This window comes from Silene latifolia, chromosome 2 (assembly GCF_048544455.1).
Source record: "Silene latifolia isolate original U9 population chromosome 2, ASM4854445v1, whole genome shotgun sequence".
NCBI classification, from domain to species: domain Eukaryota; kingdom Viridiplantae; phylum Streptophyta; class Magnoliopsida; order Caryophyllales; family Caryophyllaceae; genus Silene; species Silene latifolia.
This window is the reverse complement of record NC_133527.1, coordinates 97919313-97933147: the sequence shown is the minus strand read 5'-3', so window position 1 is coordinate 97933147 and position 13835 is coordinate 97919313.

Here is a 13835-nt window from a genome sequence, read left to right as displayed (position 1 = left end):
TACGCTGGCCATTCCCTACCGCTGAAGTTGTACCCTTGGTAATATTATTAGCATGCGATGAGATACCCGCCCACACATTAGACATATTAGCCTTGGGTTTAAACATATCAACGTCACACCTTCCATTATAATATTTGGCTCGAATTACACGTGACCAGAGACTCTGTGGCTCCGCTAAGACTCTCCATCCCAGTTTTGTTAAGAAAGCTGCGTTGGCTTGGCGAGATGATGTAATGTCGAGACCTCCTGTTGCTTTAGGTCGTTGAATGGTTTCAAGAGATGAGGTGAACCTTTTTCTTATTCTCATCACCTGCCCATAAAAACCTTCTAGTTTTTTGATCCAACGAATCGCAAGTTGACCGAGGTATTTTCGCCGTCTGCATGCTATAATTAGCCATGGATGATAAAGTGGACTGGACTAGTGTGGCCCGACCCGCTAAGGAGAGATGCTTGGTACTCCAGCCAGCTAATCTTTTATTGAACCGTTCAATAATATAAGAAAAAGTATTTCTCGTTAATCTACCATTAATAGTAGGCATGCCCAAATACGAGCCGAGATCATTAGAAATGTCGAAACCCAAGGTGTTCGAAATAGCGTTCCGAACTTCCAAATGCGTATTAGAGGAGAAGAAAACTCAAGATTTGGCAATACTTACTTTCTCGCCTGAAGCTCGACAGAAGACGTCTAATAATTTAGAAATAATAATAGCTTGATCAACATTAGCTTCCGCGAATAGAACCATGTCATCCGCAAAAAATAAACTAGATATTTGAGGGCCATCTTTACATACCGGGATGGGCTTCCATTGATGAGATCGAACCTCCGCGTCATAAGTTGTTGCAATTTTTCTAGGCACATTACAAAAAGGTATGAAGAAAGGGGATCTCCTTGTCGAACTCCTCTCGACGGTTCAAACATTGCTGTTGTTCTCCATTCCACAACAGTTGCATCCTAGAAGTCGTGACACACTCCATGACCACATCGACCAGGTAACCGGGTATACACATATCGTTAAGTGTATCACGAATAAAGCTCCAGCAAAGGCGATCGTAGGCTTTTTTAAGGTCTATTTTTATTGCCATGTAGCCCTTATTTCCCTTTTTCTTTCTCATAGTATGAATTACTTCCTGGAAAACCACAATATTGTCGGAAATTTGTCGGCCTGGCACAAAGCCACTTTGTATTTCCGAGATCAGACGAGGTAGGACTCGTTTAATTCGATTAGCCAACATTTTGCTAACAATTTTATAAGATACATTGCAGAGACTTATAGGACGAAATTGAGTAATGAATTCAGGGCCGGATACCTTAGGAATAAGGACCATATGTGTGTCATTAAAGTTCTTCGGAAAGCCCTTCCCTTCGACGGCCTTGATTACCGTCGCACAAACCGACTGGCGCACCACCTCCCAGTTTTTTTATAGAACAATGCTTGGAATCCGTCGGGGCCAGGCGCTTTAAGAGCCCCCATATTGTGCACAACACTTTCAATTTCGGCCTCGGTGTAAGGACGAGTGAGCCATCTGAAATCGTCTCTACTATGTTCGGGGAATAGATCGTATGGTATATCAGCATTCTCGTCATAATCACCCTCTTGTGTTTACAGCTCCTTCTAAAAATTAACCACTAAGGATTTGAGATCCTCCTTATCCTCAACCCACACTCCATCGCTGTTGTTTAAGGAACTAATAAGATTACGCCATCGTCGTACTAGAGTACTAACATGAAAATAAGACGTATTTTTGTCTCCGTCTCGAATAAAATCAACTCGCGATTTTTGGTACCACAATATTTCCTCGCGTTCTAATGTCTCATCCAGCTCCTTCCGGAGCTTTGCCTCTAAAACGATAGTCCCCTTGTCTCTGGTAACAACCAACTTCTTTTGGCAACCGTTAATTCTTGCAATTAACTCCCATTTTTTCTTAAAATATTCCCAAAGACCTCTTCATTCCAGGTCTGCAACTTCGAAGACAGCTGATTTAGTTAGGTAGTTAAGCTCCCATCACTTTGTCAATTGTTCTCGACAAATTCTTGAAATTTCTCGTGTGTTAACCATGCGTCTTGGAAACGGAACGGTCTTTGGACAGAGTTAAGAGGGGCAAAACCGTTTGGCGATATTAAAAGTGGGCAGTGTTCAGATTGTATAGCTGGGAGGTATTTAACACTCGCATCGCCAAACATCATACTCCAATCACAATTACAAAGTGCACGATCCAATCTGGCGCTTTGTCTCGTTTCAATACTATTACCACGAAACCAAGTATGAGCAGCTCCCGGGAATTCCAATTCGACTAACTCGCAATTCTCTATCCAGTTGTTGAATAAATCGCAACGACGAGCCATATTAGCATTTCCTTCATGTCTCTCCGAGAGATTCTGACCATAACTCTTTCCTATTATGAGGGTCCGGACTAGCATAGACAGTCGTGAAAAACCAAGGTGTTTCACTATTGCGAGCGATTTCCATTGTAATGTATTAAGGATGCTTCGTGACCGGGGTAATATTAACCAAATCTGATTTCCAATACACCCAAATACCCCCACGAAAACCTACTGCGTCAACTCTAGCGTGACTATCATATCCGACTATCTTCTGAACCTTATCTGCATGCTCTCCACCCATATGAGTTTCAACCAGGGCGAAAACAGAGGGTCTGTAAGTTCGAATAATATCTTTTAAAGCTGCAAGTTTAGCCTTGCTAGCAGATCCTTGGAAATTCCATACCATACACGTAATGTGGGGCAAGTTTGGGGTCAAATTCGGTATTCGGTCCGACATAAAATATGGTAAAGATGGTAACTGAGAAACGTAAGATTGACTGACGAGAGAAAATACCTCGTTAACATTCCATGGAATCGACATTTCGATCCACAGACTCGTTGGATTCTCCTGTACCAGTTCGAATGTCAGATTCATTATTGGGGACTCCCGTGCCATCACCCCCATAAAGGGTACGGTCATCCCCTCCCAGATCGTGAACATGAACCGTTGATAAGGGGGTATCATGAGGACCTGTTTTAGGTCGATTAACGAATGTCCTTGATCTGGGTGAAGTTCGACCACTGTCGAGAAATTCATCATCCTGTATAAGGATTGGACTTTCGATATTTTGTACTAAATTCTCCTTCTGCACATTAGTTGGAATGGTGGGGATAGTAACTTGTTTAGCGCTTGCATCAAGACTTTGAACAATATTCTGTAGGGTTTGATTTTTGGTTGGATTGATACTATTGTTGGTAATATCACGTAAGATATTATCTTCGATATTATTAGGTTGATTTGTTGAAGATTTTTTCTGAATAGTTGGGATTGAGTTATTGTTGGCAATATTTTTGGAAGATATTACTCTCCTACTTTTGGGTAATTGCTTAGAATTAGGAATAGTAATATTATTATTCCGGGGTGTATTTTTGGCTAATTGAGCGTGGATTGGCTGGGTAAAGATTTCCTGAGATTTACCAAGATTATTCTCACCCTGGCCCAAACTGCTAAGGGCATCGAACCTCGAACTCGTCTTATCCTTAGATGTACTCCCGAATTCAAAGGTACCCTGTGTTGGATGCTGATGTATAGCCTGAACCGTGGGCATGATGGATTTTCCTTGCGCTTTCCTACGTGGCGGCTTTCTCACCATCATCCAGTCACCAAAATCGGATTCCTCCTCCGGGCGAAGCCCTGCCTCCAAAGAATGACCCCCTGTGTTCGGTGAGGGAGAATCTACTATTGTGTTGCTTGAATCAACGTTCATGGTAGAGGCTAGAGCACTTTCCTTTTCACATTCTGCGGCTTGATGACCCATCATCCCACACTTGAAACATATCATCTTCAGACCTTCATACTGAATGCAGTAAAGTTTGCCATACAAACGAAATTTTGATAGCAATGGTTTCGAGATGTCAACCTCTACACTCAGCCTTGTAAATTGCCCCCTTTCTGCAGAGGTTGTGTTCTTGTCAATTCTAATCACTTTTCCTATTTTCGAACCAACTTTTCTGAGAAAATTCTCATTAAAGTATTCTACTGGCAGGTTAGGGATTCTGACCCAAGCCGTCAAATACTTAATGCTATCTTCTGATGGCACAAAATTAGGGACCCATTTTCTTATAGTAAGATAATGATCGTCTATCATCCAAGGCCCTTGGGTAACGACGAACTCATAATCTTGTTTAGACGAAAATCTCGCAACATAGTATGAACCCGAAAGATCAGTTAGGGTCAGTTTACCCTTAATCGACCATTTGGCTTGCAATTTCCTCATCAGCGAGAGGTACCCGATGTTTTTGTCAAACATTTTAATAATAAGTTAATGGCGCCATGGCTTCCGAATAATGGCCTTCTCCTGCTTCGTAAGACAAGTTCGTGGGCAAGTTTTATCTTCCTCCTCATCTGTGAACTCGACATCGTTCTCAGAGTCAACATCGAGATCCCCTGACGAGGGGTCTTCGAATGAGTATGTTTTCGAGGAAAAACCTTGCACCATTTCCATGTATGACATGGTCGTACTAACTGGACGCTCTGGTTGAAAATGGTTGGTCTGAGGGACTGTAGATCTCTTAACAGAACTAGCGCGGGACGGCTGATCTGCAAGGAACTCATTAAGATGCATTGTTTTCCTTTTTGCATTCTAGGATGGGAAAAACTGTACTTACATTGTTACCATTTGGCAGGCCGGAATTAGGGTTAGTCTCCGGTGGGAGACCATTATTAGAGTCTAGCATTTGAAAACAAAGGAATTTTCTCTCTCTAGGAATTTTCTCTCTCTACTAAAATAGTTGTATAGGGGAAAAAGTGTATCTAGGATGGGAAAAACTGTACTTACATTGTTATAAAATGTATCTACAATATATGCAAAATGCATATATATAATTATATATAATAGGCGAAAGTGTATATACGAGATTTGGTATAAAAAAAAATGTGTACCCAGGATAGATAAAGTGTACCTACATTTTTAAAAAGTGTATATAGAAATTAGGTAAAAAGTGTACCTAAGATAGAAAAAAGTGTACCTACATTATTAAAAGGTGTATATAGAATTCTGGTAAAAAGTGTATCTACGGTAGTCAAAAGTGTATCTGGGATTTGGTAAAAAAAAAATGTATCTACATTATTAAATGGCGTATATAGAATTATGGTAAAAAGTGTACATACGATAGTCAAAAGTGTATCTGAGATTTGGTAAAAAAAAAAAAAAAAGTTGTACCTTCTAGATATATATATATATATATTCTAATGTATATAGTGCGTTCTCACAGAGTGATCGTTCTCACCGGATCCTATATATATATATATATATATATATATATATATATATATATATATATATATATATATATATATATATATATATATATATATATATATATATAGGCAAGATCCGGTGAGTCCACATATATATTTGAGTCCATGAGTCCATAACACAATATCACGCACTATACAAAACAAGATCACGGATTTTTTTTTTCGAAATATTTTTTTTCAAATTTTTTTTTTAAATTTTTTTTTTTTCAAATTTTTTTTTTCAATTTTTTTTTTTTCGAATTTTTTTTTTCGAATTTTTTTTTTGCAAAATTTTTTTTCGTAGTTTTTTTTTCCCGAAAAAGTTTTTTTTTTTTTTTTTTTTCAAACTGTAATATTGTTTAGTATAACGTGTGATATTTTATTACAAAATAACATCACGATTTTTTTTTCAATTTTTTTTTTTCGAAAAAGTTTTTTTTTTTTTTAAAAAAGAAAAAAAAAATTTAATGTATGCTGTGATATTGTTTAGTATAACGTGTGATATTGTATTAGAAAACAATATCACGATTTTTTTTCGAATTTTTTTTTTCAAAAACTTTTTTTTTTCAGTTGTGATATTGTTTAGTATAACGTGTGAAACTGTAAGCTGTGATATTATGTAGTATAACGTGTGATATTGTATCATAGACTCACGGACTCAAAAAGATAGGGTGGACTCATGTGATCCTAATTCTATATATATATATATGGACACACTTCATGACTAGTCCCAAACACTCTTTATACTCGTCATACCATTCACATATCGTATCAAACCGCCATTGTTTCGTACTAGCATTCCCATTTACCACCGTCACTATATTGTTCATGCGTATCACACTCTTCATGTAACATTTATTTATTATTTATCGTTTTAACTTATCCAACTACTATTACGGAAGGTAAACACATCATATATTGTTGTCATATGTTCTATGCTATCACATAATCACTTCTAACTCGATTACCCTTGCACACTACTCAAGCAAGTGAAAAAGTCAAATGTAAACAATTCATGAAAGTCTACCGTGTGGAGTTCCTATTGTCGCTAAACTATTAGGAAGTCAGTATAGTCCAAAAATCAAAGTCAGATATGCCATAGACGGTTGAAAGTTCCCAAAAGTGGTTAAATTCCATGCTACTCGATCAAGTTTAGGAGCTACTCGGTCGAGTAAAAGTGACTCGGTCGAGTGAGAGTGTCACTCGGTCGATTGCGGGTCTTACAGAAGGTTTCCAGGTTCTGTCCACGGCCTACTCGATCGAGTGAAGAGGTTCACTTGGTCGAGTAGACCTCCACTCAGTCGATTGAAATGGGCACTCGACCGAGAGCCACTGGGTAGTCTATGTTTCGGCCATTAATGGCCTTTAAGCTTACCTATGGTCAAGTATACTTGCAATGAAGTTTCAATGGTGATCACTACACTATCCTACCATACCATGTTTACTAGTTTTAGCCTTATGGCCGGGTTTACAATGCAAGAATTAAATTGTTCAAAGTTCAAATGATAAAGAAATGTCTCAAGGAGTCCTGAATCATAAGGTCGCCACTACTCAGAGGGCTTCCTCTTCTTGCCAATGCTCGACATCCATTTCGCCCACCCGGAACGATTCTTCACCGTCTTGTTTCCTCCTCCCGCTTTCTCTTATTCCTTGTCCTCCTCCTCTTCCTCATCTTCGTTCTCCCCTCTCCTACCTCTATGTGCCGCCTCTTCCCACACACCATCAAGGTCCATGCCTTCCGTCGCTGCAGATGTTTCCACCTCACTTCCGCCTCCTTGGTAGACATTGCCAAAATAGATCCGGCATCACCCATATATGGTTCACGTAAGTGTCCCACACCAAAAGGGATATTGTTAGCCCAATCGGATTGTTGGATACCATAATCCTTAGAAACCCCGGTGTTGTCTCCGTCTCCGGACCAAAAGCTAGGATGGTGGACGGGTCGTACTCCTTGGTAATAAGCTGCCTCGTGCATGTCTATAAGCACAAGGTCAATGTTCACTCGGTGGATGAGGTACGACATGGGATAGTTGGAGTCAAAGGTGAGTTGGTTTTGGCCAAAGTTTCGGGCATAAGGTGGGGGCATCATTGATGTAGGCATAGTATGGGAAAAAGAGGTAGGAGCATGTTCGACGGGTTCATGAGGTGGGAAAGGTAGTGGAGGGGTCTTTCGTTCTATGGTAGAATCCTCAAGGTCAAAAGTGAGGTTACTAGGAATGGTGTTCTGTTGGGCCTCGGGGCGGGGTGATCCCTCCCCCTCCAAGGGGGAAGTCAGGGGTAGTCTTTCACCGGCGGGAAGTTTCTGCAGCAGGAGCTACTAACCAGGCTAACAATCTTTTAGAGACTGTTCAGGCACAAGCAATGCACACCCATGTCTTGCGAGGGATGCCAGTCACAAATCAAACCAGCAACAGCACTCAGGCAACCTCAACTACCAGTCCAGTTTCATCAGGCCACCAGGACAGCAGCCAGGCTAGCCACCAGCAGCCACCTTGTTTAACTAATTACAAATTAATCCTAAGGAGACAGGTCAAATTCCTAAAGCATTGCTCATAAATTCAGACTGAAAAGCTAGTTGCAGGAGGGTAAATCAGATAAAGAAAAGTTGCCATTTTTGGCCAAACAAGGGAAAAACTCTCAACCAAGAAGATCTTGGCATGTTTCAGCATTCATTATATAGAGCCTTGAGCCATAGAAGATGCCTGCACCAAGGTCATTTGACCTTCAACAACCAGCCAAAGATTTACAGCAGCCAAGGACAACATGTCACTATCAACCTACAGTTCTTTTGTTCTTGTTCAGTTTGCCTTAATTTCTTTTGTATCCGTTGTAAAATAATTCCAATACTCTTGTTTACTTCCTAAGTTTAATCCTGGCCCTTAGATGGAGATATCTAGGGTGGTTTTACATATACTGAAATTTCACAGGAAGGCCTATATAAGGACCATTCCTCAGTCTGTTTTACTCAGACTTTGATTAATGAAAACCTTGAGATTTCTCTCAAAAATTTGAAAATCTTCTAACTTTGCTGAGTCTTAGTTATAAGTCAGACTTAATAATACCTTGTGCTTTCTTAGGTGTTGACTAAGGATCTGTGGTGTTACTTAGAACAGGTATGTGCTTGCTTGAACTATTCTAAGTGCATTGTCTGATTGAGTTTGAATTGATTATGTGCTTGCTTCAACAGTTCAATCTTAATCTCCCTAAATTATTAAGTTTAATCTCTGTACTTGCTTGAGAGTAAATTTGATAATTATATCTCTTTTCAAGTCAGGAAACATCACAAAAACAGTCACAAGAGTCACACTAAGGAAACTGTCTGAGAGTTCACCTATATCAGTCTTGTTTTCTATTTATTAAAAATACTTAGAATGCGTGTAAAATTCTGAGATTTGGCACAGTTTAAGTTTACCATTTTAACTAAATTGTCACCAAGTTTCATAATTTTTCAAGTCCATTTACTATTTTTACAAAAATCCTCAAGTTTATTGCATTCCCTGAACATTGCTCTTTGCCTATTTCAGGGATTGTTCAATTTGTGTCTGTCCCCACAGCTTACACTGCAAATTCTGGTAATTAGAGCTTAGGTTATAACAAAATACTATCTTGTGTTAGTCCTGAGTAAGAGAAAAGTGAGTTTATCTTCCCAACTACATCAAAACTACAAAAAAACAACCCAATGAGTGAAGAGAGACTTGCTGGTATTGAAACCAGAATAGAGGATCTAGCAGGTAATGTGGATACTTTCTCAATGCTGTCCATGTTGTCATGGAGATATTTCCAAACCATGACCCAAGGAGGCAACCACCACCTTTAATTTCAGAGGAAGAGGAAGGGGGAGAGGGATTGCAATGGGAGTAGGAAGGAGGCAACCACATCATGATGCTCATGAAGAAGCCATCTCTGAACCAGATTACTCAAGAATTGAGGAAGGAATCTATGACACTAGAGATAAAGATGTAAAGGTAGACATTCCTGATTTCCATGGTAGTTTAAATCGTGAGGATTTATTAGACTGGCTTTTAAAGTTTCTATTTTAAAACTCAAAAGTCTATGCATCTCTTTGGTATGAGAGTATGAAACACCAAAGGATTAGAGATGGAAAGGAACCAGTCAGGTCTTGGATTAAGTTGAAAAAGAAATTAAAGGAGAAATTCATAGCCAAAGACTATACCCTGGATATTTTTATTAAACTGACTCAGTTGAAACAAGAACATTTATCTGTTGAGGCCTACCTTAGAAACTTTGAACAGCTAACCCTGTAATGTGAGGTTACTGAGAAACCTGAGAAAAAGATTGCTGGGTTTGTTGAGGGTTTAGATCCTAAGATAGCTAGCAGGGTAAGGATGCAGCAAGTTTGGTCATTTGATGAGGTAGGTAACCTGACCCTAAGAGTTGAGAAACTGGGAAAGGTGAAACCTGCAACTCCCAAATTTCCCACCAGACCAACATTCAAACCTGATACTGGTGTCAAAATCACTGAGACACCTAAACCAGCTACCCAACCCACAACAGACAAAGGGAAAGCACCCATGTATCCTAAAACCAACCCAACTTTGTCCAGGGATAAGATCAAGTGCTTTCAATGCCAAGGCTTTAGCCATTTTAAGAAGGAATGTCCTTCTAACAGAGCTCTCACACATATGGAGATTGAATAGTGGGAAAGGGAAGGTCTAGTTGAGTATGAGGAAGATGAGACATTGGTCCTGAGAGAAATGGAAGGTGAGGAGGAAACTGATCAAGGACAAGTTGTGGCCCACCCTGACATAGGGCATAGTTTGGTCCTATAAAGGATTATGCACTCTCAACCAGCTCCTCTAGAAGTTGATCAGAGATCCATGATGTTCAGGAGTAGGTGCACTATCCAAGGGAGGGTGTGTAATTTAATCATTGATGGAGGTAGCTGTACCAATGTAGCTTCCAACATTATGGTTAGCAAGCTGAATTTTCCTACCCAGGAGCACCCTAGTCCATACAATCTAAGATGGTTAAACAAGAGATCTGAAGTCAGAGTTGACAAGTAGTGCATTGTTCCTTTTTCAATTGGGAAGGTGTACATGGATGAAATGTTGTGTGATGTGGTCCCAATGGATGCCTGCCATCTACTGTTAGGAAGGTCATGGGAGTTTGACAAGAATACCACTCACCAGGGATAGGAAAATGTCTATAGCTTAAAGCACAATGGCAAGAAAGTCACCATGAATCCCTTGCCACCAAATCAAAGAGGATATGGAAGTCCTAGTACACCTGAGGAAGTCAATTGAGTGTTATTTCTATCTGAGGCAGCTATGATCAAAGAGCTAAAGTAAGAACAACATGTGTTGTTTCTTTTATCAAAGTAAATCAACACTAAGGAGAGTAATGATGTGCCTGCAGAGGTTCAACCTCTGATTCATAAATACAAGGAGGTTTTTCTAGCTGAGTTGCCTAGTGGTTTGCTACCCCTGAGAGGAATTGAGCATCACATTGATCTTGTACCTGGTTCTGTGCTCCCTAAAAGACTAGCTTACAGATGTGATCGCACAGCAACCAAGGAACTACAACATCAGATTGAAGAGTTAATGACAAAGGGATTTGTGAGGGAATCATTGAGTCCATGTGCAGTGCCTGCTTTACTGGTACCCAAGAAAGATGGAACTTGGAGAATGTGCACTGATAGCAGGGCCATAAACAACATTACAGTCAAGTACAGGTTCCCTATTATATTCCAAGACTAGATGACTTATTGGATGAGCTCAGTGGGGCTCAGATATTTTCAAAGATATATCTCAGACAAGGATATCACCAGGTGAGGATAAGGGAAGGTGATGAATGGAAAACAGCTTTCAAAACCAAACATGGTCTGTATGAGTGGCTTGTCATGCCATTTGGTTTGTCTAATGCTCCAAGCACCTTCATGAGGCTAATGACTGAATTTCTAAGGCCTTGCCTTGGGAAATTTGTTGTAGTATACTTTGATGATATACTCATCTACAGCAGCAGTCCATCAGAACATCTGTTACACTTGGAAGCAGTTTTTAAAATACTCAGAGAGCAGAAGCTGTATGGAAAGCTTGAGAAATGTACCTTCATGGTCAATGAGGTAGCATTTCTAGGTTACATTATATCAGGATGAGGAATATCTGTTGATCAGGAGAAGATCAAGGCAATGCAAACATGGCCAGTCCCACAAACAATCACAGAAGTAAGAGGATTTCATGGTCTAACATCTTTTTACAGGAGGTTCATTAAGAATTTCAGCTCAATTGTTTCACCAATCACTGAGTGGATGAGAAAATGAGATTTCCAATGGAATGAAGCTGCTCACCAGTCCTTTGAGAAAATCAAGAAGTTAATGTGTGAGACTCCCATTCTAAAGCTGCCTGACTTTGAACAATTGTTTGAGGTAGAGTGTGATGCCAGTGGAGATGGAATAGGAGCTGTCATAATCAAAGGCCAGAGACCTGTGGCCTATTTCAGTGAGAAGTTAAATGGAGCGAAGATGAAATATTCAACTTATGACAAGGAGTTCTATGCAATCGTAAGAGCTCTTACACATTGGAGTCACTACCTAAAACCTAAGCCATTTGCGTTGCATTCTGATCATGAGGCCTTGAAATACATCAATGGCCAACACAAGATGAGCCATAGGCATGCTAAATGGGTAGAGTTCCTGCAAGCCTTCAACTTTTCAAGCAAATATAAGGAAGGGAGACAAAATGTGGTAGCTGATGCCCTATCAAGGAGGCACTCTTTGTTAACTGTCATGAGTAACAAGGTCCTTGGGTTTGAATTCATGAAGGAGATGTATAAGGAGGACCCTGAGTTCTCTGAGCAGTGGATTACTCTCACAGAGGGAGGTTCAACTCGGGGCAAGAAATATATGCTACAAGAAGGGTTTCTGTTTCATGATAACAAACGGTGTGTGCCAAAGGGATCCTATAGGGATTTACTGATCAGGGAAGTCCATTCAGGAGGATTAGGGGGCATTTTGGGGTTCAGAACACCCTAGAGATCTTACACGATCAGTTTTACTGGCCTAGGATGGTAGGTGATGTTCAGGCAATCCTTAGAAGGTGCTCAACATGCCAGAAGGCCAAGAGCTCCATCCAAGCAGGACCCTACACTCTAGTGCCTGTCCTTGATAAGCCTTGGGAAGATGTGAGCCTTGATTTCATTGTGGAACTACCTAGGACAGAGATAGGCAAGGACTCAATTCTGGTGGTTATGGATAGGTTCAGTAAGATGGCTCACTTCATAGCCTGCAAGAAAACTGAGGATGATGCTAGTGTTGATGAGCTATATCTCAAATAAATTGTGAGGCTCCAGGGGATTCCTAAGATAATTCTATCAGACAGGGATACAAAATTTATGAGTTACTTCTGGAAGACCCTGTGGAAGCTGTTGAAAACAAAGCTCTTATTCAGTACCTCCCACCACCCACAGACAGATGGCCAGACTGAGGTCACTAACAAAACTTAGGGAAGGATTCTAAGGTGTCTAGTTAGCAAGACTTTGAAGTATTGGTATTTGAAGCTAGCTGCAGCTGAATTTGCATTCAACAGAACACCATCTACTACTACTGGTCATAATCCTTTTGAAATAATCTATGGGGTTAATCCACTTATGCCTTTGGACTTATCTTCTATCCCAAGAAGAGAGCTCTGTCTTGATGCCAAGAGAACAGCTGAACAACTGCTGAAACTGCATGAAACTGTAAACAAACAAATTGAAAGGTCCAATGAGCTGTACAAGAAACAATCCAAGAAGCCTAGAAAAATAAAGGAATTTGAGGTAGGAGATCTGGTCTTGCTACACCTCAGAAAAGAAAGGTTCCCTTCCAAGAGAAAGAACAAGCTTATGCCTAGAGCAGATGGACCATTTGCGGTCTTAGAAAGGATTGGTTCAAATGCTTATAAAATTGACTTGCCAGGGGAGTATGGAGTTCATGGTACATTCAATGTGGGTGATCTCAGTCCATTCTATGAAGATTCTGAAGAGGAGGAGGATCCAGGCTTGAGGTTAAGCCCTGCTCAACCAGGGGGTTGCAGCAGGAGCTGCTAACCAGGCCAACAATCTTTTAGAGACTGTTTAGGCACAAGCAATGCACACCCATGTCTTGCCTGGGATGCCAGTCAGAAAGAAAACCAGCAACATCACTTAGGCAACCTCAACTACCAGTCCAGTTTCATCAGGACAGCAGCCAGGCTTGCCACCAGCAGCCACCTTGGCCAGATGAATGTTGGAAATCTATATCTCATTTTTAACATATTCATATATGTTTCAAATTTATTTGGTCATAAAATAAATTCTAGATCTTATGCATGCAAACTAAAATAAATAAGAAAAGAAATCATATTCTCACCATATGAAATTCGGTCATATTGGGCACCAACAAGATCTCCTTCTTGTTAGTTCTTCAGCTTTCCATTAATGGATGAACATACTTGACTTCAAATTAGAAGCCCTCCAATTAGTAGCACCCAAAACTATCCCTTAATCCCACAAACTAACATGTACTAGATGTTTGTAGTGTAGTTTACCTTAAAATCTATTACTAATACTCATATACTA